The sequence below is a fragment of the Bubalus kerabau genome, chromosome 12 (genome assembly GCF_029407905.1).
Source record: "Bubalus kerabau isolate K-KA32 ecotype Philippines breed swamp buffalo chromosome 12, PCC_UOA_SB_1v2, whole genome shotgun sequence".
Classification (NCBI taxonomy): Eukaryota; Metazoa; Chordata; class Mammalia; order Artiodactyla; family Bovidae; genus Bubalus; species Bubalus kerabau.
The window spans coordinates 3,360,845-3,387,458 of record NC_073635.1 but is presented as its reverse complement, the minus strand read 5'-3'; the positions used below and the strand labels follow the sequence as shown (position 1 = coordinate 3,387,458).

Sequence of the window (26,614 nt, the reverse complement as noted above, 5' to 3'; positions counted from 1 at the left end):
AGTAGAGTACAAACAACACACTCATTTATGGTGTATAAACAGATATATAAATACACACCGGACGTTTGCAACCTGGTTCTGTTTCATTTTTAGAAAAGTACTAAACTTCATAGGTATAATGTGAAAAAAGGTGGGTGAGCAATAGAGTATTTGGAGGTTGTTAACTTACATGTAAATTTAGTTCTAAAGTGGCTTGATGGCTATTTTAATTAAAATACATTAAATATTTCAGATATTTTAATTAGTATCTAGCAATCTTGGAAATTTACACTCAAACTCAAGTACATTTTTCCTAAAAAGAACTGCAGGTAAAGCTAAATATATAATATATCTCATTAGTGTGATATTATCATTAGTGTGACATTAGTTGTGAATATATCTCACTAGTAAAAGGAAACCCTGAACTTTCCACAGTAAGTTTGCTGTTGACAGTAGTATTGATGAAGTGATTGTGAAACTATTACATGAGTATTGTAAGCCTGAGCAGATGGGTAGACACGTTGATGCAGAACATGGAATGCTTGCTGGGAAATACAAATACTGAGTGGGAGAAGGAGAGGAAGAACCATGAAGTGCTGGATTACACAGAAAGGTATCAGATAAGCTCAAGCTTTGAAGAAAGTGCTTTCTCTAGCTTTGTGGTCCCAGAGCCGAGAAGGAACGACACCACAGGAGCAATGAGCACACTTGGCCCTCAAATCTTGGCTTCTAAATACTATTACTCACTAGAAGGAACTGGAATACATGGAAAAAGGGCTGATTCTAGGGCTGAGATCAAGGAAGAAAGAAATGAGTCCGGAACATACAGAAAATGTCTGTGCCAGAAAATAAGAAAGTGCTCAAAGACAGATGGGGGGAGGGGCCAGACTGAAGAATGAAAGCGAATGTGAAAGTGTGAGTAGCTCAGTCATGTCCAGCTCTTTACGACTCCATGGTTTGTCCATGGAATTCTCTAGGCAAGAATACTGGAATGGGCTGCCATTCCCTTCTCCAGTAGATCTTCCCGACCTAGGGATCAAACCTGGGTCTTCTGTACTGCAGGCAGATTCTTTACCATTTGAGCTAACAGGGAAGCCTTAGCTAACAGGGAAGGAAGAACAGCCTAAGCCAAATTTAGGACAGTCTGACCACTGAGTCGGAGAAGGTAATGGTGACCCACTCTAATACTCTTGCCTGGAAAATCCCATGGACGGAGGAGCCTGGTAGGCTGCAGTCCATGGGGTAGCTGAGTCGGACACGACTGAGCAACTTCACTTTCACGCACTGGAGAAGGAAATGGCAACCCACTCCAGTGTTCTTGCCTGGAGAATCCCAGGGACAGGGGAGCCTTGGTGGGCTGCCGTCTATGGGGTCGCGCAGAGTCGGACACGACTGAAGCGACTCAGGAGCAGCAGTAGAACACTGAATAGGTAATGATGAGAATGCATTATTATACATTGGAAAAAAAGAATCATGAATCCATACTGACACTAAACATTTTAAATTTTATTTAAAAAGGGGAAGAAAAAGCTGTATTAAAAAAAAAATTCACCATATGACAACTCACACAGTAAGAATTAATTAGGCAGAAATCATCAATGGTTACAAAAACTATTGTATGTGAGGTTATGGAGCAACACGGCATGGAGAAATCTCACGGATAACACCTTATCCAAATAATCAAATTTGACATCACCAGTAGTGATGGACAACAACTGTCTCCTGAGGTCATGCACTGAAATGGACACAATATAACCTGTGAAGAAATATTTAACCTGAATCTAAATGTAAGGAAACAATATTTTGTGAAGCAACTAGTCTAGGTTCTTAAAAGTCATCAATATTGACCAAGAAAGAAAAAAAATAGAAGAAAAGGTTAGGGAAACAGCCTTTTATGTTAGAGGAGATTAAAGAGACATGACAACAAAATGCAACACACAATTTCTGATTAGTTCTTGTACTGCAAAAAAGCTACATATGACATTATTGGGATAGCCCAATTTTAAAATGTGTTGGGTATTAAATAATTATATTATACCAATGTTAGTCACTTGAGTGTGATAATTATATTATGGTCAGGTAGGATAATGCCATTGTTCTTAGGAGACAGATGCTGACATGGTCAGGCTCACTAAACAACTACCTACAGTTTCACATCCTCAATTTCATGCCTTTGATCATGCTGTTCTGTCTGCATAGAACATCCTTCCTGCTTTCTTCACCAAGCTATCTCCTTCTCCTTCCAGACAGACAACTAAATATCCTTTCCTGACCTATATATGCTGAACTAGGTGCCTTTCTGTGTTCTAATGGCTTGAGGTACATATTTCAATAAATCCTCTATAATATTGTTTATGTGATCATTTCTACCACGAGACTATGAGTTCACTGAGGGCAAGGATTATGGCTTTCATTTAACATCTAGCAAAGAAGGTATTTATCAGCGTACGTTGACTCTATCAGCAAATGAAGCAGGGGTGTGGTCAGCTGGAAGGAGTCCCACACAGAAGAACAGAAGTCGTGATGGGGGGTGGTGAGTGGGAGCACACCCCCATCACCAGTGTCAACAATGCCGACTGGCTCCCTCCTTCCTCTGGCCACATGTGTCCGTTCAGCACATGCCAGTATCCCAGAAAGTGATCCGCTGTTTGCTTTTCTGACTAAACTTAATTTCGGTGGTCTAGAACTGAACTATTTTTCACTTGAAATACTGTATGTGTTGCCTGAAATGATACTGCTTCTAGTTTCTCCCTAATTCAATTCATTCCATACAGCACTGAAGCAGAATTATGATCCCCTAGTCACAAATTTTCAAAATCACTCACTTCCCACAATATAAAGTCCCAACTCGTTCACTTGGCCCTGACACTGACACCAATTGCTCTTTAAATCATATCTCTGATTTCCAAAATCACAACCTGTTCCTCCACTAAAGGCAACTACCTGTGTTTCTCCACAAACATTCTCTCCCATCCATCAGTTTCTACCTGGAACTTCTGTCCCTGGACTAATTCTCCAGTGTTAACATTTTGCTTGGCTTCCATTCCCCACTCTTATAGTGAAAATTATATAGCATCAGAGTAAGAAGCCCTGCATTCTAGTCTGAGCTGTCAGCTGGCTACGTAATCATTCCTGACATGTGTAATAGCGATAATACATGTCCATGGTTCAGGAGATGATCAAATGAGATCATACAAATGAAAGCACTTGGTAAATTGCTAAGTGATACAAAAATGTATGGAAATAAATTCATAAATGAACTCCATGGTACACTATAGGAAGTTTATGTAATGTTCAATTATGTTCTCAGCATTGTTTCAGATACATTATAAATTAAATAACTCTTTTATAGCATATTTGATTATGCCTTTGAATAACATCATTTCTAAGGGAAGTTCAGATCAGAAATACAAGTAGACTCTTAAAATAGTCCAATGGGTAAGATGGAGACACAAAATAAAGATGTTTTTCCAAATGCTGAAAATGCATTTGAAATTTTCACTTAACACACGTTTACTGAGGGCTATAATGCGCCAGGATATTACTAGGCATTCAAGATATCTAGGTCCCAAGAATCAACAAGAGGTTGTTTTCAGCTCTCCAGAAGCAGAAAATTGAGCCCAGTATGGAGGGTTATATTGGATACGTAAGTTTTCCCAGTGAATTAGAACCTGTTAGCAACATGAGTGGGCATGGCAGGGACTGGGGAGGGAACAACACATCTGGCAGAAGAAAGGCAGATACAAAGGCAAGAGTTAAAAATAAAAACAGAAGTGAGGTATAATAAAGGATTTTGTTGCTGTTGTTTAGTCGTTCAGTGGTGTCCGACTCTTTGCGACCCCATTGACTATAGCCTGTCAGGCTCCTCTGTCCATGGGATTTCTCAGGCAAGAATACTGAGGTGGATTGCCATTTCCTTCTTAAGGGATCTTCCAGACTCAGAAGAAGTATTTAAAAGACTCATGTTTACATTATTCTAATACAAACCAGAGAAATAAAAATTAGCCATTTTTATTATAGACTAGAATTCAATTTAACTACAAGTCAATTGATATTCAAAATATTTATAGCCTCTCTCCTGCTGTGAAAACTCTTTTAAATCAATAGACTAACTGCAATAGTCAAAGCTGTGCTTTGTCTGAATAACATATCACCTTGCTTAATTTGTAAATTGTGTTTTTAAAAGTCACTTGGCTTCAAGGGAAACAGAAGGGAGGGTTAGGGATGAGATGCTTCTAAAGAAGAGTCAAGAGGGTGTAGGGACAGGCAGAGAGGAGATCTGTTAAGGAGATCACAAGGGGGACAACTAGGCTACAGGAGAGAAAGGGGGCCAAGAAACTAAAAGCAAGTCTGCTGGGGTGGGCCATTTACAAAAATATTCTTTCTTATTTCACAGACCTGTCAGAAAGTTGAAGAGAACAGTGATAGGTATACACAAATACCAAGCAATTTTTGTTAATTACTAGTTAATTACCTAGAAATAATATTGCTGTCCTACAGGAAGCAATCATGCAATACTCATGCAATACTAACTAGAGGGGTGAGGAGTACTGACATCATTGCACTGTTATGCATGTATGTCTGCAAACTCAGTTGTGTCCGACTCATCGCAATCCTTTGGACTGTAGCCTGCCAGGCTCCTCCGTCCGTGGGATTCTCCAGGCAAGAATACTGGAGTATCCCCTCCTCCAGGGGATCTTTCCAACCCCAGGGATCAAACCCAGGTCTTCTGTGTTTCCTGCATTCACTGGCTCTTCTCTGACCATCAAGTATGAAATAGTTACAATGTGATGACAGTGGAGGTAAAGGAGAAAGGGTGTGATGAGGACAGTGTAAGTGGGGACAGGGCACAAAGGAACTAAACTTTTTGCCACTTAGGAACTCAACGTCTAAAATGAAAAACTGACAAATGATAGCCTATATTACTAGAAATAAAGAAGAGGCAAATATCAGAAAAAAAAGAGGGACCTAAGAATTAAAAGCAGTTACCTCTGGGAAGTGGGTTGAGAGGGTGAAGGGAAGGATCATTTACCGTGCTGTAAGCATACTGTACTCCATTTAAAAATCTGTAGAATCACATCGTGGATCCCCTGTGGTTAAGTCTGCCTGCAGTGCAGGAGACTCAAGTTTGATCCCTGGGCCAGGAAGATCTCATGGAGAAGGAAATAGCAACCCACTGAAGTATTCTTGCCTAGGAAATTCCCATGGATAGAGGAGCCTGGCAGACTACAAGTCCACAGTCATGGTAAGTACGAAAAATCTAAAAAATTACCAACAGGATGAGAAAACCAAAAAGGAGAAAGGGAAGAGAAAGAGGCTGCTTCTTGACCTAATGTACTTTCCTATGACAAGGGAAAGAAGACAGGTAACAAAAGGTCTAATACACAATGGAGAATAAGGCAATGGAGATCTCCACCAAGGAAGGACCTCTGGCAGAGGGCAAAGACAGAGGGGACAACGTTCATAGAAGGCTTCCTGGAGACCTAAGACTTAGAGAAGTCATTTGCCAGAGGGCAGGCCCTGCAGAGGGCCCAGGACAGCTGTACAGGGGACGTGAAACACAGGGGGAGAGCTCCCGTGTCCTCAGGAATGGAGGGCAGGGTACCAGTAAGGCTGCTGGGAGGTGATGCTGAGGTAGGGGCCAATTCACGAAGCACTGAACACGCCAGACTGTGGAGTTTGAGGTTTGCCTTTAAGGGAGCCATTAACTTGGTCTAAGTGAAGAACTAATGAGGTCAAATTTTTATTTTAAAAAGATCACTCTGAGAACAGACAAGACAAAGAGCAAGGAAAATAAAGAGAAGGTAGCTTTCATGACTTTAGTTCAGTCATGTCTGACTCTTTGTGAACCCATGGACTGCAGTACACCAGGCATCCCTGTCTATCACCAACTCCCGGAGCTGCTCAAACCCATGTCCAGTAGTCAGTGATGCCATCGAACCATCTCATCTCTGTCATCCCCTTCTCCTCCTGCCCTCAATCTTGCCCAGAATCAGGGTCTTTTCCAATGAGTCAGTTCTTTGCATTAGGTGGCCAAAGTATTGGAGCTTCAGCTTCAGCATCAGTCCTTCCAGTGAATATTCAGGACTGATCTCCTTTAGGATTGACTGGCTGGATCTCCTTGCAGTCCAAGGGACTCTCAAGAGTCTTCTCCAACACCACAGTTCAAAAGCATCAATTCTGTGCTTAGCTCTCTTTATGGTCTAACTCTCATATCCATACATGACTACTAGAAAAACCACAGCTTTGACTAGACGGACATTTGTTGGCAAAGTAATGTCTCTCTTTTTAATATGCTGCCAAGGTTGGTCATAGCTTTTCTTCCAAGGAGCAAGTGTCTTTATTTTCATGGCTGCAGTTACCATCCACAGTGATTTTAAAGCCCCCCCAAATAAAGTCTGTCACTGTTTCCATTGTTTCCCTATCTATTTGCCCTGAAGTAATGGGACTGAATGCCATGATCTTGGTTTCCTGAATGTTGAGTTTTAAGCCAGCTTTTAACCTCTCCTCTTACACTTTCATTAAGAGGCTCTTTAGTTCTTCACTTTCTGCCATAGGGGTGGTGTCATCTGCATATCTGAGGTTTTTTATATTTCTCCCGGCAATCTTGATTCCAGCTTGTGCTTCATCCAGCCCAGCATTTTGCATGATATACTCTGCATATAAGTTAAATAAGCAGGGTGACATTATACAGCCTTGACATACTCCTTTCTCGATTTGGAACCAGTCTGTTGTTCGATGTCCAGTTCTAACTGTTGCTTCTTGACCTGCATACAGTTTTCCCAGGAAGCAGGTAAAGCAGTCTGGTATTCCCATCTCTTTAAGAATTTTCCACAGTATGCTGTGATCCACAGTCAAAGGCTTTGGTGTAGTCAATAAAGCAGCAGTAGATGGTTTTCTGGAACTCTCTTGCTTTTTCGATGATCCAACGGACATTGGCAATTTGATCTCTGGTTCCCCTGCCTTTCGTGACTTAAATCCAAGCAAAATGCGATTGCAGGAACCAGATAAAGAGCAAAAGTGTTGAAAAAGGAAAAGAAAAAGGACAAAGAACAGAAAAACCTTGGTTTTTGTGGATATGTGTATTACAAAGTGAAGTTGAGGCTAATATGCAAGTTTCTGATTCAGCCAATTGAATATAAGTTGGTATTATTCACGAAGTACTGAATTATTTTTGCTTCATGGTACAATGCTCCTGAGCCAAGAGAAGAATTCAGTTTATGTTGAGATGATCATGAGATATCCAACTACAGGTGATTAATAGTGTCTAGAAGGCTTACAGGTTTAAAACTCGGGGCAGAAGAATTGGTTATAGTATTAATAATAGATTGAACTGTAGAAGCATACTGGTCATACTCAAAGACATAGAACAATACATAAACATAGCAAAATGGTAGTGAATACAAGTTTTGAATTTAGACAACTGGAATTTAAATTCTGGCTTTCCAATTAGAAAACTGGTGTGACTGGGCAAAGTACTTAACCTTACTAACTCCCATTCTTTTTTCCTCAACTTTAATGTGTGACTAATAATAGCACCTATTTCATAAGATTATTGGGAGGATTAAAGAAGCTAAATCATGTGTAACACTCAACAGAGTTCCTGGCACATCGTAAGAACTTAACAGTTAATGTTTGCCATGGTCATCATTGGTATTACGACAGAGCATGAGCTCTGTTAGGAAGGGTGTGTGTAGATGTAAGAAAAGAGAGCCGAGGGTGAAGACACAAGGCAAACTAATATGCGACTAGTATGTAATGTGAACAGTTCACAACTGTTCGCAACTTGTGAACATCTTTCATTGTGTTCACTTTGAATGTGCATCCAGAGCTCCCACCATCTCTGGCACACCTTCTTTAAGTCTCACCACATATGATATGACTTCAGTAATAATAAAAGATATATTAACCGCCTAGAGTTTGGCATAGGATAGGGAAGAAAAGCTCAGTTTCTGCAAAGAAGTGTTGAAAGTGTGCAACTGAAGTCCAAAATTCAGAGGCTCAGAGTTAAACTTAACTCTTTTTAAAAGAAACACAAGACAGTGGATCCAACAAAATTACATGAATTTATTGTTCATGCTGCTAGTGAAGACTGTCTGGGTCACCAAATTCAGCCTTTAGCCTTCTAGAACAAAGCTCAAAATATGACTTAACCCAGATAGCAAAAAGACAGGAATAACTTAAAGTGATATCTTTAAATGTGTCTTTTTTGTGGGGGGGGTGGGGGGTATGGAATAGTGGTACTGTACAAGACTCAAGAGTTCCGTGGACAGCAAGGAGATCAAACCAGTCAATCTCAAAGGAAATCAACCCTGAATATTCATTGGAAGGATTAATGCTGAAGCTGAAGCTCCAATACTTTGGCCACCTTACATTAAACACCAACTTATTGGAACAGACTCTCATATTGGTAAGGCTTGGGGGCAGGAGGAGAAGGGGGCGACGGAGGATGATGGTTGGGTGGCATCACTGACTCAACAGACATGTGTTTAAGCAAACTTCAGGAGACAGTGATGGACAGGCAAGCCTGGCTTACTGCAGTTCATGGCATCACAAAGACATGACTTAACGACCCCAAAACAACAGCATAGTAGGAAAAAATAGCTTTGCCATTATTATATGTATTTTGCTGTTGTTCAGTGTATAAAATACTATTATCACAATTAGCATTATTATTGTTTTGCCAAGCAAAGGGGGACACAGTATGCTAATGCCCTGAAAAGTACGTGTCCCCCAAATGTGTCTTAATCTAGATGTGAAACTGAAAATTTGACTCAGAAGAATTAAAAAGTCAATTTTCGTTGGAATTTAAGGAATAAAACAATAACTAGAACAGTTCTCTCTTATACTATAATTAAATGAGTGGTTTAACCATGAAACTGGAATTTTATATTTAAAAACCTAATACTTTAGTATTTCTGGTTTTATGCACTATTCTTCATTATTTGCATATCTTAAATTAAATATATTTCCTATTACAAGTTAGAAGGAAATTTTTTGTTCTAGTTCTGTGAAAAAATGCCGTTGGTAATTTGATAGGGATTGCACTGATCTGTAGACTGCTTTTGGAAGTACAGACATTTTCATAGCACTGATTTCTTCCAACCCAGGAACATGGAATATCCCTCCATCTGCTTATGTCATCTTTGACTTCTTTCATCAGTGTCTTACAGTTTTCTGTATACAGCTCTTTTGTCTCCTTAGGTAGGTTTATTCCTAAGTATTTTATTCTTTCAGTTGCAATGGTAAATGGGATTGACTCGTTAATTTCTCTTTCTGACTTTTCATAATTAATACATAGGAATGTTACAGATGAAGCAGTTTGCAGAGCAGCAGTGGAGACACAGACATAGAGAACAGACTGATGGACACGGGTAGGGGAGCAGAGGGAGAGGGTGCAATGAATGGGGAGCAGCGTGGAAGCCTACACACTAACACATGTAAATAGACGGCCAGGCGGCCCTGTGACTCAGGAAACTCCAATGGGGGCTCTACAATAACCTAGGGGGTGGGAATGGGTGGGAGGTTAGAGGGAGATTCAAGAGGGCGGGAACATACGTACTCCCACGGCTAATTCATGCTGATAACAGAAATCAAATCAATATTGTAAAGCAATCAATTAAAAATATGTAAATATTAAAAAAAAAAAACCAACAAGTTAGAAGGAAAAAATTAGAATCTTTTACAAAGAAGAAAGTTTCTCTTTTTTCCCAAAACAAAAATGAAGTCAAGGAGCCAAACTGCTGCACTTAACTCGTGGCTCTCACCAGCTGTGTGCCTGCCTGAAAGACCGCCTGCGCCTCCCCATTTCCTCATCTGTTAGACGGGGGGGTGGTAATAACAGCACCCGCCTCAAAAGGCTGCTGTGAGGATCAGTGGGCTAGTCCACGTAAAGAGCTCAGGATACTGCCTCACACAGCAGGGTTTCAGTCCATATTACTGTTAGTTTTAATATTATGATGACTACTCTTACTCACTAACATGGCACACACTGCTGACCGGCCAACACAACATAGCCGTTTCCTATCCTCTCTTGGTCTGCTTCCACTACAGAGGTGGGAAAAGCTAAAACCTCATTTTCCAAAGCTCCCGTGTAGTGAAGCTGAGGGTGGCCCTCTGAGGTATAATATATACATCTGATATATATAATATCTGACTGATACAGCTAAGTGATCACCTGCACGGGGCTGCTAGAAGCAGAAGAGGCAGATGTGATAACCCCTCTGCTCCTCCTGTCTGGAAGGTCCACTGGCGCTGTGACAGCCGTGGTTGCCATGGCATGATGCTACCCTTTCCTAGCGCTGGGATAAGCCTGGCGCCGTGACAGTGATCGTAACTCTGAGCACAGACCACAGGGCCATTCTTTAAGGTGCTCTGGATAAAATATAAGGCTATATTTTCAAAACTTGAGTGAAAAATATTTTGCAGATACATTTGACTGTATAAACTATAATTATTATACTATTTGTTACATTATATTCAGATTGGAATCTAAATTTTCATGCCATATTAGAGTTATAGAGGCATTTGTAAAAGAAAGAATTTTTCTTATATGAACTTTCCAGTCTCAAAAAAAAAAAAATAAAATAAAGAAATTCATTACTGGATGTCATGTTTAAAGCATGGTTCTATTTTAATTATATAAACAACCAGGAAAAAGTGGTAATATAAATTTACTGTTATAAATCAAAATGTATTGTTATAAACTTTTAATTTCTAAATTTCTTATGATTTAGACAGTTGTAAGAAAATGACTTTGGCATCATAGTCATTTAGTTTAACTCATGAAGCTATCTGATTTAGCTTCTTCTGGAATTTTTTATGAAAGGTCTTTCATTTCAAAAACTATTAATAATATAAACAACTGATAGGATTTCAGAAAAATCAGTTATCATCTGCTCATTTAATTCTCCTCTCAAATAAAAAGGGCACAACCACTTTTGGAATATAAACACACATAAGGCACAGGATTTAAAGAAACCATACAATCTATGAATGAGTTTGTTATTACAAAATATTATCAAAAAACTTATTTGTGTTGTATTAAATAGAAAACCAATATATTAAAAAAAAAAAAACCCACCAAACACAACTTCAGTAAGTCCGACAAAATGTGTGCCACAGAATATGAGCCTCTGAGAAGTTCTGTGTGTTCGTGCACGTTGTGGGGGTGTGGAGGGGTGTGGTGGCTCGGTGGTCATACAGACGTGGAAAATACTACACAGTACATATGGCTCTTGGTAATTCATACTGAATAAATGAAATTCATGACTGAAGTTTACATTGAATACTAAAACTCAATTCATGATTCATGATAAATGTGGCATTTCAAATCAGTAGAGAATAAGAGAAGACTCAATAGCTACTGCGATGGTAGTTTACTTGGATCCTACCCTCCTACTAACACCAAAATAAATCCCAAGTGGATGAGATGTTTCAACACTAAAAAATAAAATTGCAAAGAATAGTAGATAATATGGAAAAGTGTATTTTTCATTAGGGCTGAAATGGGAAGATCATCCTAGGAAAAATCTGAATACCCAGATGTCATGTGGTCTGTACTATAATACATAACTACAAATCACAAGAATAGTAGAACAAAGTCCACACTAACATAAACAACAAAAGGAGAAACCAGGGAAAATATCTGAAAACAGGCATTTCCTAAAACTGATTTTCTTGAAATAAAGAACTTTATGACTCAGGAAAAAAAAGCAACAGTTCAATAAGAACAAAAAACAAAAAATCAGACAAATGATGTATTCAGGAAATCCATCATGAAGACAAACAAACAGGGCTTTTATACAGAGGATAGAATCCTCAGCCTCATTCATAATTAAAGTTTCTCAAGTATGTCAATAAGAGACCATTTTTCACCTATGGGCATGGCAATAACAACTGAGGATAACTGGTGAAGATTCGAAAACAGATCATTTCACACATTGTTAGGGGAAATACAGAACTAATGCAACATCTTTGCAATGCAATTTGGCAATCTGTATCAGAAATAAATCGCACGTACTACTTGATGAAATAATTTCTTCCTAAGAAAATTCTCTTAACTCATACGTGCACAAGGATGTTCACTACAATGTTGTTTATAAATCATAAAAGGAGACTGAAAACAACTTAAATGTCAATTTGCAGGAGACAAACTTAGTAAACTATGACATTCCTACACCAAAGCATGCTGAGACAAGAAAAAATAATGAAGCATATTTAAATGGTTGATATAGACAAAATCCAAAACATAGTAACTGGAAAAAGCCAATCACTTATTAATCAGTGAAGACACTGAGTAGACCTTTCCATGATCACTCACAACTATTACTTACAAAGCAGAGGATAAATTTCCTGACTTTCTGCTTAGCAATTACTCCACAAGTGACCCACTCTGATTAGCTTGTTCATGGTGACCTATTCTAACAGTTACTAAAGAAAACACATTTAAAATCAGTATTGACTCCCTGACAAAATAATGTTGACAAAGATGCCCTTGTGTGTTATATAGGGTTAAGGGTGCTGAACAGAGGACCTCAGATGCAAAAAGCACAAAATGTCATGGGAAAATAATCTATCTATTGAAATACGTATGTCGATGTGAAATGATGATGACATTTAACAATATGAGACTCTCACACACAATGAACACCCATGACCCTATAATCACACAGTAACCCAGAGAGCAAAAGGTTAATTACAAGGCACAACATCACTATTCTAAGTAGAAGCTCACCCACAAGAGCTTCATTGTACTCTGAGAAATAAGTCTGACCGTGTAACTGCTTACTTCCTATTGAAAACATATTAGCATATATTTTAAACTTGTTTTTTAATATTTTCATATATTAGAAAATTTGGAAGAAGACTTTTCAATGGTTTTGTTCCTCACAGAGTTTTGGAACAAAGAATGAAATGACTTCAGATAGAGGAAATAAAAATGATTAATTCAATACCAAGAATCCAGGGGAGACTAAGCTAGGGAACAGAAGTGATTTTCCTTCAGAAGGAGCTGGGACAAATGGGCTCGACGCCGTGGGGGCTCCTCTTCACCAGCAGTGGCTGAGCCAGTGACCAGGGCCCAGAGGGACCCAGCAGTCAGGCTCTGACAGCAGCATATGGTGCCGAGAGTGGGTGAGGGGAGCTGGGCTCAGGCTGGAGAGCGGCCACGGAGGGCTGCTGACAGGTGTGAAAGAATCAAAGTTGGACTTCACTATGATTAAAGCTGGCACAGTGTGAAAATGTCAAGCCTGGGTGACGAGGCAAATGGTGGTATCATTAACCCACAGTGAGAACATAAAAACCAGGTTTTATGTGGAACATGATATGGTAGGTTTTCGATGAACTGATTTTGAGTCAAAGTGCTTTGTCCAAGAAGCAGTTGGAAATATAAAACTATAAAGTCTGTAGTTCAATTCAATCCTACAAATATGAAACTAAGGAATATGGGGCAGGCACTGGAACCAGCCCCTGCCCTGTTGTCACGGGACTTACAGTCTAAGGGCAATTTCAACACATAATCCTGACTATCTAAATGAAGAATGCTCCAAGAGAGAAAGCAAAGTGGTATGAAACTGTTTACTACAGAGGCAGTAGGCCAGAGAGACAGCCACCGCTGCTCAGTGGTCACTTCAGAGATTCCTCTTTGGTATCCGTACTGCCCGAGTGGCTCAATGGTAAACAGTCCGCCTGCCAGTGCAGGTGATGAGGGTTCGATCCATGGGTTGGGAAGATTCCCTGGAGCAGGATATGGCAACCCACTGTAGTATTCTTCCCCAGGAAATCCCATGGAAAGAGGAGCCGAGTGGGCTACAGTCTATGGGGTTGCAGGGAGTTGGGCAAGACTTAGTGACTAAACAACAAAAACAATCTGTACTTGTATTTGCACTTACATTTCTGAAGATGGTTTTACTTGTATTGTAAAACACACAACCCTATAGATAGCATGTAAACAGTGAAAATTTGTGTATTAATCTTGTGTATGCCAAGAAAACTCTTAGTTAAATGCCACCTCACTTCTGCAAATCTTGTCAACACAAAGTAATTTTTACTAGATTCAACTTTTAGGTTCATTTTAAGTATGAATTTGTGTTTCAAAGTACTAAGTATTCTTTATTTTTTCAGTACATTTCAAATGACAAATACAGATTTATTCTGCACGAGTATTTCTTCTTCAATCAGATGCGGAAATTGTGGCATTAATATTACAAACTAAAGATTTTTAAAAATCTTAATCAGGGTGACAGAACCATATTTTTGAAAGAAAAGAAGTCAGCAAAGACAAAAAGGCCAGTCTGAATGAGTGCAAAGTGAGGAGGAAAAGGAACTGACATATGCTTTGAGAAAGCAAGTAGCACAGAAAAGAAATGAAAATGGGAGACGATGAACTTCTGATGAACTCATTAACAACTGCAAAGAGACTGGAGGCAAAACTGTGCTCAACTCTCAAGAGAACCAAGGAAGATTCTGCCCTGACTACAAAAAGCTGACGAAGGAATACAGAAACCCCCAGATAAAAACTGGTATTACGTAAGTTTGAGAACAACTTTATTTAGAAAAGAAAGAATGCATATCAAAATGAACATAAACTAAATGTGAGCTAGGTATATGAGGAGCCATCACTGAGTTCGTATGTACTAGGATCTGCGTGGAGCATTTTACCTAGATTCTCTGCTTTAAGTCTCACTCCAGCCCAGTAGGGCAGCTATTACCAGATGCATTTTAAAGCCAGGGAACCTGAAGCTCTAGGAGGTGAGTAATGCACCAAAAGCACTGTAACAGGCAGGCAGCAGGAGAGGTCTGAACCACTGTCTTTTGACCCTAAAGCTGACATGCCTTCCACTACACTGACTTTTCCTGACCCTCTGCTTTGTGACCCTCCGACGCTATGAGCCTCTTGATACTCTGTCTCTGTGTTGTGTGATGACTGAAAAGTACCCGGATCCTCAGCTTTGCTGAGCTGTAGTTAGAGCTGTTTCAGGAAATGCCTCAAGGCAGAAAGAAACAGTGGCTTTCATAGCTGAGAACTCAACAAACAATCACAGATTCAGTTTCCCCAAATTCACTGGAAGCCAGACGCCTTTCTCCAGAACCAGGTGATGAATGAGATACACGTCACTGATGACTACTTCCTCATAGGAAAAGAGCAGAGACATCTTCCTTCTCCGAGGACCAGGAGTATCCAGAAATACCAGAATCAGGCCAGTCTGCAGTGGCCTCCTGGTCCCTCCTACAAGCCACCTACTGGACAATGGCTACAGTTAGATTAACATGTTGAGGCCAGTCACACCACGATCACTATCATTCACAGTCACCACATCTAAGAGGCAAGTCCTTTCTGACCCCTCCTTCTTCCAATACTTATTAACATAAGCAACTCTCTACTACCTTGGTGTCTTCAATGAAGACTCCATTGACTGCTACTGTTAAACTGGAGAGATGGTCTCCCTGCCCACTTCTAGAGATGTTGCTCATCCTCTCATATGTCTTTACCATCTGACTTTGTCATCTGATTCAGCCTTCCTCTTCTAGCCAAGTCTTGCCATCATCCTGCATGAATTCAACTCCATATGAACTACCAGTCTAACAGCAAATTAGTTCCTTGACCTCCTGAATCTTCAGGTTATCAATCCTACATTACCCACTCTCATAGCCATAATCTGAGCTTTGCTACCACCCACAACTCTTTTATTAATCTGAATTCATACAAGCCATCTGTCTTTCTTTCCCCTCCCTTTGTTCATCTCCCTCCCCCTCCTCTCCGCATCCTGTCATCTCTCCAGGAATATGTTCAGCGCCCCGGCCCCACTGTCATCTCCTTGCCTATCTGAGGTTCATCACTTTGACCATGGTTCACAAGCCATTATTTTACGTTCCTCCTCCCATAGGGTCTTTTTGCAGACTCTTAGTAAAACTTAAACGAACTGAAAATTCTATGTTCTTGGCACTACACACTAGCTGCTGAATAACTGTGGTGAGAAACAGCACTGCAGAATCAGGGCTGGTACATACTCACAGTGGCCAACCTCAACTGCGTTCTTCATGCCATCCAGCACTCCATCTATGTTCACCTGGAGGCTCTCACACCCACTCCCTATACGGGTTGTTTCAGTGCTTCTTTCAGGCCCTTCAACCAGCTACCCTTCCTCAGCAAAGGACTTGCTCTGTATCAGATATAAAATGCAATGACTTGATTAAAAAAAAAAAACCCTAATCTCCTACCATTAAATCTACAAATGTATCTGCACTGGGTCCAGCTTTTCTGCCTTCTCACCCATCACATTAGCAGAGGTCGTCGCGCCTAAGACAATTTCCTCTGCCTATACCGACACCACATTCTCTTCACTCTGTCCCACTGCCCTCAGGATCTTGCTCTGTTTGAGGATCAGTCTTTCCCCGCCTCCTTTCCCTTCTCATTTCCCTCGATCTACATTTAAACAAATGCAGCACATGCTTCGTGCTCTGTTGATCCTGAACCCCTCTGGTGCCTACCCTACTTAGATCTCAGTCTCCCTTACTCATTCATCAACCCTCTTCCCTGTCCCTCGAGCTGATGTCAATAGGATATTGTCAGTCGGTTTACTCTATGGTATCTGGGCAGCATTTGACAATATTGACTAACTCTTCTTTGAAACAGTCTCTCCCCTTGGGCTTCATGATATGAGGATTTCTTCATTCCCTTCCCTCCTCCATGGTGACTGCTTCCAAAACTCTTCCCACCTCCTCTTCCTCTGTCCACATTTACACCATCTGTCACATGCTCCATCAGCATCTTATTAGCTGCTATAGCTCTGCAAACTAAGAACTCTAAGTTTCTACCACCAGCAAAACTTCTACTCCTGAGCTCTGACTACACTGACCGAAGATTAAGGGGTTTCCTGGAATACAGGGATGGGAAAGCCTCAGGCAAACTGGGAGGAGTTGGCTACCACAGACCATAGGCAATCATTCACCAGACATGGGAACTCAGGTGTCCTACAGATACTTCGTCCCCATTTCCCCCAAACTTCATCTCCTCCTGGTGTTCCTTATCTCAGAGAACAGCACTACCTGTTAAAGTCAGATGGCAACTATTTCAGGATACATAAAAGGATCTGTCACAAAGCACACAGTTCCCAGTCACTTTTCATACTGGGGAAGTATCCAATAAGAGTCTTACAGAACCTGTTGTTGTTGTGCGTTGTGCTTAGTCACTCAGTCATGTCCGACTCTTTGAGACCGCACAGACCGTAGCGCTACAGGCTCCTCTGTCCATGGGATTCTCCAGACAAGAGTACTGGGAGTGGGTGGCATGCCCTCCTCCAGGGGATCTTCCCTACCCAGGGATCAAACTCAGGTCTCCTGCATTGCAGGCAGATTGTTTATCGTCTGAGCCACCAGGGAAGCCCAATCAGCACTTACAAACTCTTGCAATGAAACAACAACAAAACTACAGCATCCTTTATGTGAAGAGTTACAGATCTGTTGGACAGCTCCAGTGGTGCAACAGTTCTCTACTCTTCCACATTCTTCTACAAGTCATGTTCTACAATTTATAATTTTGACCACCATTTAATCCATTATAAAATTTCTTCTTTAAACATTTTTGGGTATTTATAACATGCTGTTATGGAATGATTAATTTTCCTCTTCAGTAAGATAAAGCACTGTTTCTCGAGTAAGCAAACTCTGGGAAACAGCTGATACTAACTTATGAATGCCTCAGCCTAAAGAAATGGTACACATTCTGCAGGTCACTAGGAAGCAAAATGTTTGCCCTTCACATCTTATTCTGTAAATAAATGGTCTGTGGACCTCAACTATCTCCACACGACTCCTGGCTCTGGGTACACTTAAACAATGCCTTTAAACTTTCTGGGACAAGTAAAATACAGTTTAGTGCACAAAAGAGAGAATTTCCCAGGTGTCGCTAGTGGTAAAGAACCCACCTGCCAATGCAGGAGACTTAAGAGACTCCTGTTGATCCCTGGGTCTGGAAGAACCCCTGGAGGAGGGCAAGGCAACCCACTCCAGTATTCTTGCCTGAAAATCCCATGGACAGAGGAGCCCGGCAGTCTATACTCCAGAGGGTCGCAGAGTTGGACATGACTGAAGTGCTTTAGCATGACATAGCATGGCAGGCATAGAGGAGGATGAAAGTTTCAGATTAAAAACCTAGAAGATAAGAGCCAAATCTAAGACTCGTTGAAAGTGAAAGTGAAGTCGCTCAGTGGTGTCCGACTCTTTGCGACCCCATGGACTGCAGCCTACCAGGCTCCTCCGTCCAGGGATTTTCCAGGCAAGAATACTGGAGTGGGTTGCCATTTCCTTCTCCAGAAGATCTTCCCAACCCAGGGATTGAACCCAGGTCTCCTGAATTGTAGGCAGACACTTTATTGTCTGAGCCACCAGGGAAGATGAGCCAAACGAAGATCAGCCTAAAGGAAGACTCTTCAGGCTGAAGAAAATAAGGGGAGTAAATAACTTCATGTGCTCAGGTTATCACACTGACATCTCATCTTCATTCAGCATCAGACAGTGAACAGATTAATACTACAATGAAAACCTGAGATCAAATTACAGAAAGAGTTATTGGAAAAGAAACAATTAACACAGGATTAGACTGCCTACGATACTCTCTTCTATTCCTGGGAGTTTAGGTATAACACTGTTGACGTGGGAGGCTTGCTGTGCTTTCACAAACTGAAACCTCTTCCTAGACACACAGCTACCAACATGTAGTAATGATTTGCCATGGCTCCATGTACTCATCTAAGCCTGAGGTCCCTGTTTTCATCCTCTTGCCAGCCATCTTGTGACCATATTTGTACATATTAGTGCTTTCACCAGGGGGTATATGCATCAATAAGAGGAGAAGTTGAAATTAGATTAGTTAATTTGCTACTTCATTAAAAGCTGTGGTAAAAAGTCCAAAGAGAAAGGAGCTTGAAACTAGCTAAAATGAGGGGTTTGTATTGTAAGCAAATCTAAATTATCTATGTCCCCTACTCCTGCGGATAACTGGGAGTCAGCTGTGCACACATCTGTGGGTGTTTATAAACATCCACCATCTGTGAGAAGCTTATGGGTTGTAAATGGTGAGCTAATTAGTGAAATGCTAGTCATTCCTAATGACAGTTGTTATGGATAAAGGTTTTATCCAGGTTATATTGATCTCAGATCTTGTTGCTCATGGGAGGCCACTCTACATTTTATTACAAGACTAAGGACCCACACTAGGCTGCATAAGTCAGACATTAAAGATACATTATAACTAGATCAGGCTGCTAGTTTATGTATGTTAATGAGCTCTGCTCTTAACAGACCGAAGTGCTGACTGAGTTTGTCAAGGAAAAGAAGTTTTCAATCTGTGAAAGGGTCAACCAATTCTATAATCAATGACATTTTCATTTCTGTTCTACATACATACTAAACACATTCCATTCAGAAAATTAAGTTAATATAGAAGCAGACTAGTAATTCACACGAGACAATTCATTACTGAAAAGATCTGTTCATACACACACACACACATCTGCATACATACATATTTCCCCAAGTTCCTCTTATCAGTAACTTTTTCTAAACTCATATCTTTCTTTCACTGATCAAAGCATGGGGAAAACATTTTAAACAAGTTAACTTTCACATTTGTCCTACAGCCAAATGGAAAGACAAATAAAACAACACACTGCACATGGGGAGACACTGCTAGTCACTGCCAAATGCAAAGAGAGTTTTATCATAAAAGACTTTGTATTTTAATAGAGGACAATGTTACAAAATGAGTTGGAAAGCTAAACACATTTGATTGTTTGCGCTCTAACACAGTACATATTTTACTTAAAAATTAATTTGTAGAATATCAATGAGATTTCAGAGTCAAAAGAAACCTTGCTTTACGGATGAGAAGACTTTGTTCTGGGAAGGTAACTGATCTGCTCACTGTCATGGCCGGTAGAGCTGGGGTTGGAAACCCGGTCATGTGGACCCCTAGGCTGGGGCACTCAGCACTACAGCATGATGCTCACAGTCCACAACAGGGTGAACCTGGGCAAGTTAAAAACATGTCACTCCTTCCCTACTTCCTATCCCCGCGACCCTGCTTTATTTTATTCCCTTCAGAACTTACTGACTTCTAACACTACAGTAAATTCATCTTAAACACTGTCTTCTCTGCCAGGATATAAGCCTGCAAGGGCAGGGATGTTTGCTCCTTTTACAGTGCCATGACATACTACGTGTTCCGAAAGTATCTGTTAAATGAAGGCAACACTTTCACCATGACAGTAATAATCTAATAATTCTATTAAAGAAGGAAGGCACTCCAAGGCCAATTTGTGTATTTTTTGGTCAGAAATTTAAAACCACAAGAGTAAATCACAAAGAAACCTTAGGGCTGTCTTTTGTTCTGCTGGATAAGGTGTGATTAATGCTTTAAAAAAATCACAAAATGTTAAATCACATCATATATGCCAGATAAATAAATATGAAAACAAATTTCTATACTGAGAATCTCAGAGCCTTGGCACTGAAATCTGAGCTGATATCAGCTAAGGTGGAAGGAGGAGGAGTGACCCAGTTCCCTTCAAAGAGGATGACGGGACACGCAGTCTGTGTTACTTGACCCAGGTCCCAAGGCTCGGTCAGACTCCAGGGGGGAGCTTCCCCGAGCTTATATCCTCATGAGCTAACAAGATTTGCTCTTAAGTGGCCTTGGTTACTGTACTTACTAAAATGCCTAGGACAACTAAACTGTCTTTGTTAACAAAGAAATTTATTTCCTTCCTCTAAGAAAGAAGCTAACATTTATGTGCAGTTGTTGTGCCATAACCTTATGCCAGGTCCGTTCAGGCCTTAGCATGCCTGCTCAGTCACAGACATACCAGACTCTTTGCACCACCATAGGGTATAGCCCACCAGGCTCCTCTGTCCATGAGATTCTCCAGAAAAGAATAATGAATTGGGTTGCCATCTCCTCCCCCAGGGTTCTTCCCGACCCAAGGATGGGACCTTGTCTCTTGTATCTCTTGACCCTTGACCACTAGCACCACCTGGGAAGCTCAATTGCCATCCAAATAAAAAGGCTTGAAAGTAGAGATCCAAACTCAATGTGTCCTAAAGCTATATAGACATCATCCACCCTGTCATGAAAGTTTCTCCAGGCTCTGAAAACCCAATCAACAACAAAAGCCTATTGCTACTACCTCTAACTGCCTTTCCAATCCATCCAGTCTTCCTGTTTTGAGTACATCCTAGTTCAGGCATTTGCAATTTAACTCTTGCAAAATTGCAAGTCTCCTAATTTCTCTCAGTCTTTCTACTGCCCGCCATTTTCTAATCGATATGCTTTTTTGCTATCTGAACCATCTCTCTAAGAAGACGCTACCACTGATCTGCACAATGCCCTTGAAGTGTGCCTACAGGATGAAGGAAAAATCCAAAACACAGCAGCATACTCTCCCATCTTCCAATTTAGCTTCCTCTTTTATTACAGCTAAGTCACTTCAGTCATGTCCGACTCTATGCGACCCCATAGACGGCAGCCCACCAGGCTCCCCCGTCCCTGGGATTCTCCAGGCAAGAACACTGGAGTGGGTTGCCATTTACAGCTGTACTAAACACTCACCTGCTACTTTGGTTTTTGCTATGAAAATATGGATTTCATGCCTCTGTGACTTAATTCACTCAGGCCAGTAGATTTCCAGGCATGGAAGCCCTGACTTACATCACTATGTGTTGATTCAGTATCCACCTACTTCAGGATTCTGGAATTCTACAGAACAGCAGAGGCGTCAGCACAGCTGCTCAGATGCCAGCCCAACCTCCCTTCTTCCATAAAGTGGAAGTGTAAAGAACCATTCGAATACAGGAGCTCTCCACATAGGAGAGAACACACACCACATACCTGGGTTATAGACGGAAAAACCCCCATCTGGTGGGAGACTAGAAAACATGGAGAGTCCACACAGAGTGGGACCCCGGCACACTGCCCCTCATTCCAGAGGAAATGGGACCACACGCAGAATTTCCCATGGAGTCATGGAGAGTGGAATAAAGAGTGGAAGTGCTTTGTGTCCAACAAGCAGATCCAGGAAGCATCAGGCACGTGCACTGTGTGCCTAGATCTGGCCCAGGAGCAAGTGGGTTGCAGAACACCCCTTACCCCAGGACCTGAGAGCTGCAGGAGGAGCAAGGAACCCCCATGGACCCTGGCTGGGGAGACAAGCAGGCTAGAAAGCCCCATCAAAGAACTCAGATACACATCTCAGCATCACAAACCTAGACAGCAAGATAAAAACCAGAAACATCACTTAGCAAACAAAGGTCCGTCTAGTCAAAGCTATGGTTTTTCCACTAGTCACGTAAGGATGTGAGAGTTGGACCATAAAAAAGGCTGAGTGCTGGAGAATTGATGCTTTTGAACTGTGGTGTTGAGAAGACTCTTGAGAGTCCCTTGGACTGCAAGGAGAATGAACCATTCAGTCTTAAAGGAAATCAACCCTAAGTATTCACTGGAAGGACTGATGTTGAAGCTGAAGGTCCCATACTTGGGCCACCTGATGAGAAGAGTCAACTCATTGGAAAAGACCCTGATGTTGGGAAAGACTGAGGGCAGGAGGAGAAGGGATTGATAGAGAATGAGATGGTTGAATGGCACGATCAAATCAATGGACATTAGTCTGAGCAAACTCTGGGAGATACTGAAGGACAGAGAAACCTCGTGTGCTGCAATTCATGGGGTCGCAAAGAGTCAGCCACAACTTAGCAACTGAACAACAAGAACAAATGTCAGGGAGTAAAGGAGGTATCTAAGAGCAACCCATCAGATCTCATGGGTCATGATTCAAGAGCAAAGCAGACATCATTTTTACCAAAAGCAGGCAGAAGAAATTATATCTAAGCAGGGAGGGTGTTTGGTGTCCAGACAGAACTCAGTCAAGAAGAATACACAACCTTAGAAGTGTACCCCAAGCTGACTTTCAAGCTTGGAGTTCCTTTAGGGAGAGACCTTGGCAGGGAATTTCAAACATCAATAACTGGATTCTACACTAGAATTACTGAGCTAAAACACACAGAGAATTACCTAAGTTCTTTACCAATAGGCAGGCTGGTGGTTCAGAGTTAGAAATTAAACTGTATTTATAGAAATATTGTATCTTTGCGGACCTGAATTTGTTCTCTTGACTGAAATACCTATTTGATATCAATGCTATAGGAGCAACAAACTTGACAGATGTCGTATCTTGTAATGGGATTGGGTCAGTTTATCTTTAAGTCAGTCAGACAGTTCAGTCACTCACTCGTGTCCAACTCTTTGAGACCCCGTGGACTGCAGCACGCCAGGCCTCCCTGTCCATCACCAACTCCCAGAGTTTACCCAAACTCATCTCCATTGAGTCGGTGATGCCATCCAACCATCTCATCCTGTGTCGTTCCCTTCTCCTCCTGCCCTCAATCTTTCCTAGCATCAGGGTCTTTCCAATGAGTCAGCTCTTTGCATCAGGTGGCCAAACTACTGGAGTTTCAACTTCAGCATCAGTCCTTCCAATGAATATTCAGGACTGATTTCCTTTAGGATGGACTGGTTAGATCTCCTTGCTGTCCAAGGGACTCTCAAGAGTCTTCTCCAACACCACAGTTTAAAAGCATCAATTCTTCAGTGCTCAGCTCTCTTTATAGTCCAACTCTTACATCCATACATGACGACTGGAAAAATCATAGCTTTGACTAGACAAATCTTTGTTGGCAAAGTAATGTCTCTGCTTTTTAATATGCTGTCTGGGTTGGTCATAGCTTTTCTTCCAAGGAGCAAGCGTCTTTTAATTTCATGGCTGCAGTCACTATCTGCAGTGATTGTGAAGTGAGTTTACTCAAATAGAATGTGTACAATTGAGGGATTTTTGTCCTACAGACATGAATTTCATTAATATTTTAAAAGTGCTTATTGAACACCTGCTATGGAAAGATACTGTATTGAAACAGAAACTCACTTTGAAAGGTTTATTTTTTAAAAATGTGACTATTTTTGTATGAAAGAATTTTAGTTTGTAAATTTCTTAAGAAATTTGAGTATGTTTAATTTTCACATATAAAATATCATCCTCTGTCCTTCCCTTCTCCTCCTGCCCTCAATCTTTCCTAGCATCAGGGTCTTTCTAATGAGTCAGCTCTTCGCATCAGGTGGCCAAAGTATTGGAGTTTCAGCTTCAGCATCAGTCCTTCCAATGAATATTCAGGACTGATTTCCTTTAGGACGGACTGGTTAGATCTCCTTGCTGTCCAAAGGACTCTCAAGAGTCTTCTCCAACACCACAGTTTAAAAGCATCAATTCTTCCCTGATGCTAGGAAATTTTATACATGAAAATTTTCATGTATAAAATTTTCACGCAGCTAAATCAGAACATTAATTGAAGTGTCAAAATAACTATAGTAAATGTTTTATGTCATTTTCTTCTTTTTTCATATTTTATAGAAGATACATATCATCTAACGAATGAAATGAGAGAAACTTTTTACTCCAAAGAGGGCTCTGATAAGTTTTTAGGGACAGTACACCAAATTCTTGAAACATTTTTTTTATTTTCATAATTAGTTGACCTCTAATTGAAGTAGGGTAAAAGCAATCACACACACACACACACACACACACACACACACACACACACACACACACACACATGCTTCCCTCAGCTAAGCTGTAACACTGGGTAATTTCTCTACCTGATTCTAACAACGCTAAACACTGTTGTGGATACATCTCCCTTCTCTTCTTGGTGTTCCCTTTTTAGAGTCGATAGATGGCAATGAGTTTGTATTCTATTTCTAGTCCATCAAGATACACTGCTTTTAGGAATAGGATGGTGCAAAACATAAAATGGAAATTTCCTCTTGGGGAGGAGGAAAATTGGAACACCAACTCTCCTTCCCAAGTTTTCCCCCATGATGTGAGTGCAGTAGTTCTGAACAAAGCTTGCCAGCATTTGGGCTCTTCTAACTTTCCAGGCACAGAAGAGACAGTTCATAAATTCTCCACTATGCCTCTAAATGTATCATGAGGCCATTCTATGTTCAATCTCAGCAGATACCCCCATGATTCAGGAAACATCACTGTCTCAGATTGCAACACCAGGCACAGCAAAGTGCTGAAACAGGAGAATCAGTTAGAACACCAAGTTCCTTGAGCATCCCATGGAGTTCTCCAAAGGCTGCAGTCTGTGAGGAAGGTGAGCAAAGAGTAGGGCCTTTCTGCAAGGATCAAAGGTGCTTCCCATGATCACAGTGATACTTTCATCTACCAAAGCTGAAATCAGAGGATAACAGATAGAGACACACACTTAACAGATTTATTTACTTACTGATTTAACCTCAATCTAATAAAAATACTCCATGCAATGAAGAAATAGTGACTAACTACTATCAAAAATTACTATGCTTTTTTGAGAGCTCAACATTGCTCCATATTAAATAATGGAGGGCAAAGAAAGAGAAAAGTAAGTACTTTTATTTACCTGTGAAAACATAATCTAATTAGCATGGAGAATATCTATTGGAAACAAGTGATCATAATTCAATCAATACTTATACATCTTAAGTGCAATAGAAAACCTGCCTTCTTCTTAATTCTTGGCTTTTAAATAAAAATCCCTTTTGTTCACCAATCTTCTTGACTTTATGACATTTGAAGAATATTCTGAAGTTGAGCTAAAAGGAGGAAATGTTGCACATTGGGAAGCTTGGAACTAATGGCAAGTCTATGCAGTGGAGAGGGAATGGTTTTGGAGGGCACTGCAGGCTCCTCCTGCAATCATCCTTTACACAACTCTCCTGAAAGCTGGTGATGGAGCCTCTAACTCAACACTAATTTTGACAGAAATGTTTCTGCTTTGCAAGAGTTCCTTCATGAATACCACTAAGTTTAAAAATGAACATTCAAAGGATTCTATTAAACTAAAATTACTGTCACTCTCACCCATTAATGATAATTATTGGTGAAAGTTCGATGGTGACATAATTCACTCTAGCTGGCAATGTCTCTCGAGAATTGCTTGTTCCAAAAACAGTCAGTCATCTATTTTCTGTATTACAGCAGTCTGTCAAATTCTTCCTGCCTTAGGGCATCCTCGCCTGTGTAAAGGCTGTCCTCAGTGTTAACTTCATTAATATTACGCTGCTTCTAATTTTCTAGAAGAACATTGGCTATCTCAGGAAGGAAGCTATCCAGGAAACAATATTTTAAAATCCTATTACAAAATAATGTCTAATTTCATCTAAGCACTAATGCCTATTTATACCTTTTTCAAGTAACACATAAATATTCAATTTCTCTGGTTAATTTTCCCAGTCTGCCTAAGGGTACACTTAGTCATCATCAAAGGCCAAACACTACTGAGTTTCTTTTTACTCAGCAAGATAATCACTTCAGACTCGGAGCAACTTTCTTGACCAAGTTCAACACCACTGAATGAATTTCCTTCGACTTTAGGGATTTAATGTCAAAATGACCAAGAATCGGAAGAGAAGAGAGACGGCCTATTAATAAAGAAATAAACACCTGGCTCCCCCGTGCCTTTTTGACACATTGATATTTTCATCTCAAAAGACACACAAACAATAGCACAGGAACGCTGTGGACAAAGCACGGATGAAAGGGTA

General features: G+C 40.7%; 1 protein-coding gene across 11 annotated transcripts in view; it reads right to left on the bottom strand.

Annotated features, from left to right (window-relative positions):
- The window catches only part of DIAPH3 (diaphanous related formin 3), a 571,991-nt gene that overhangs the window by 145,803 nt on the left and 399,574 nt on the right, over nt 1-26,614 (bottom strand). The window lies entirely within an intron of this gene.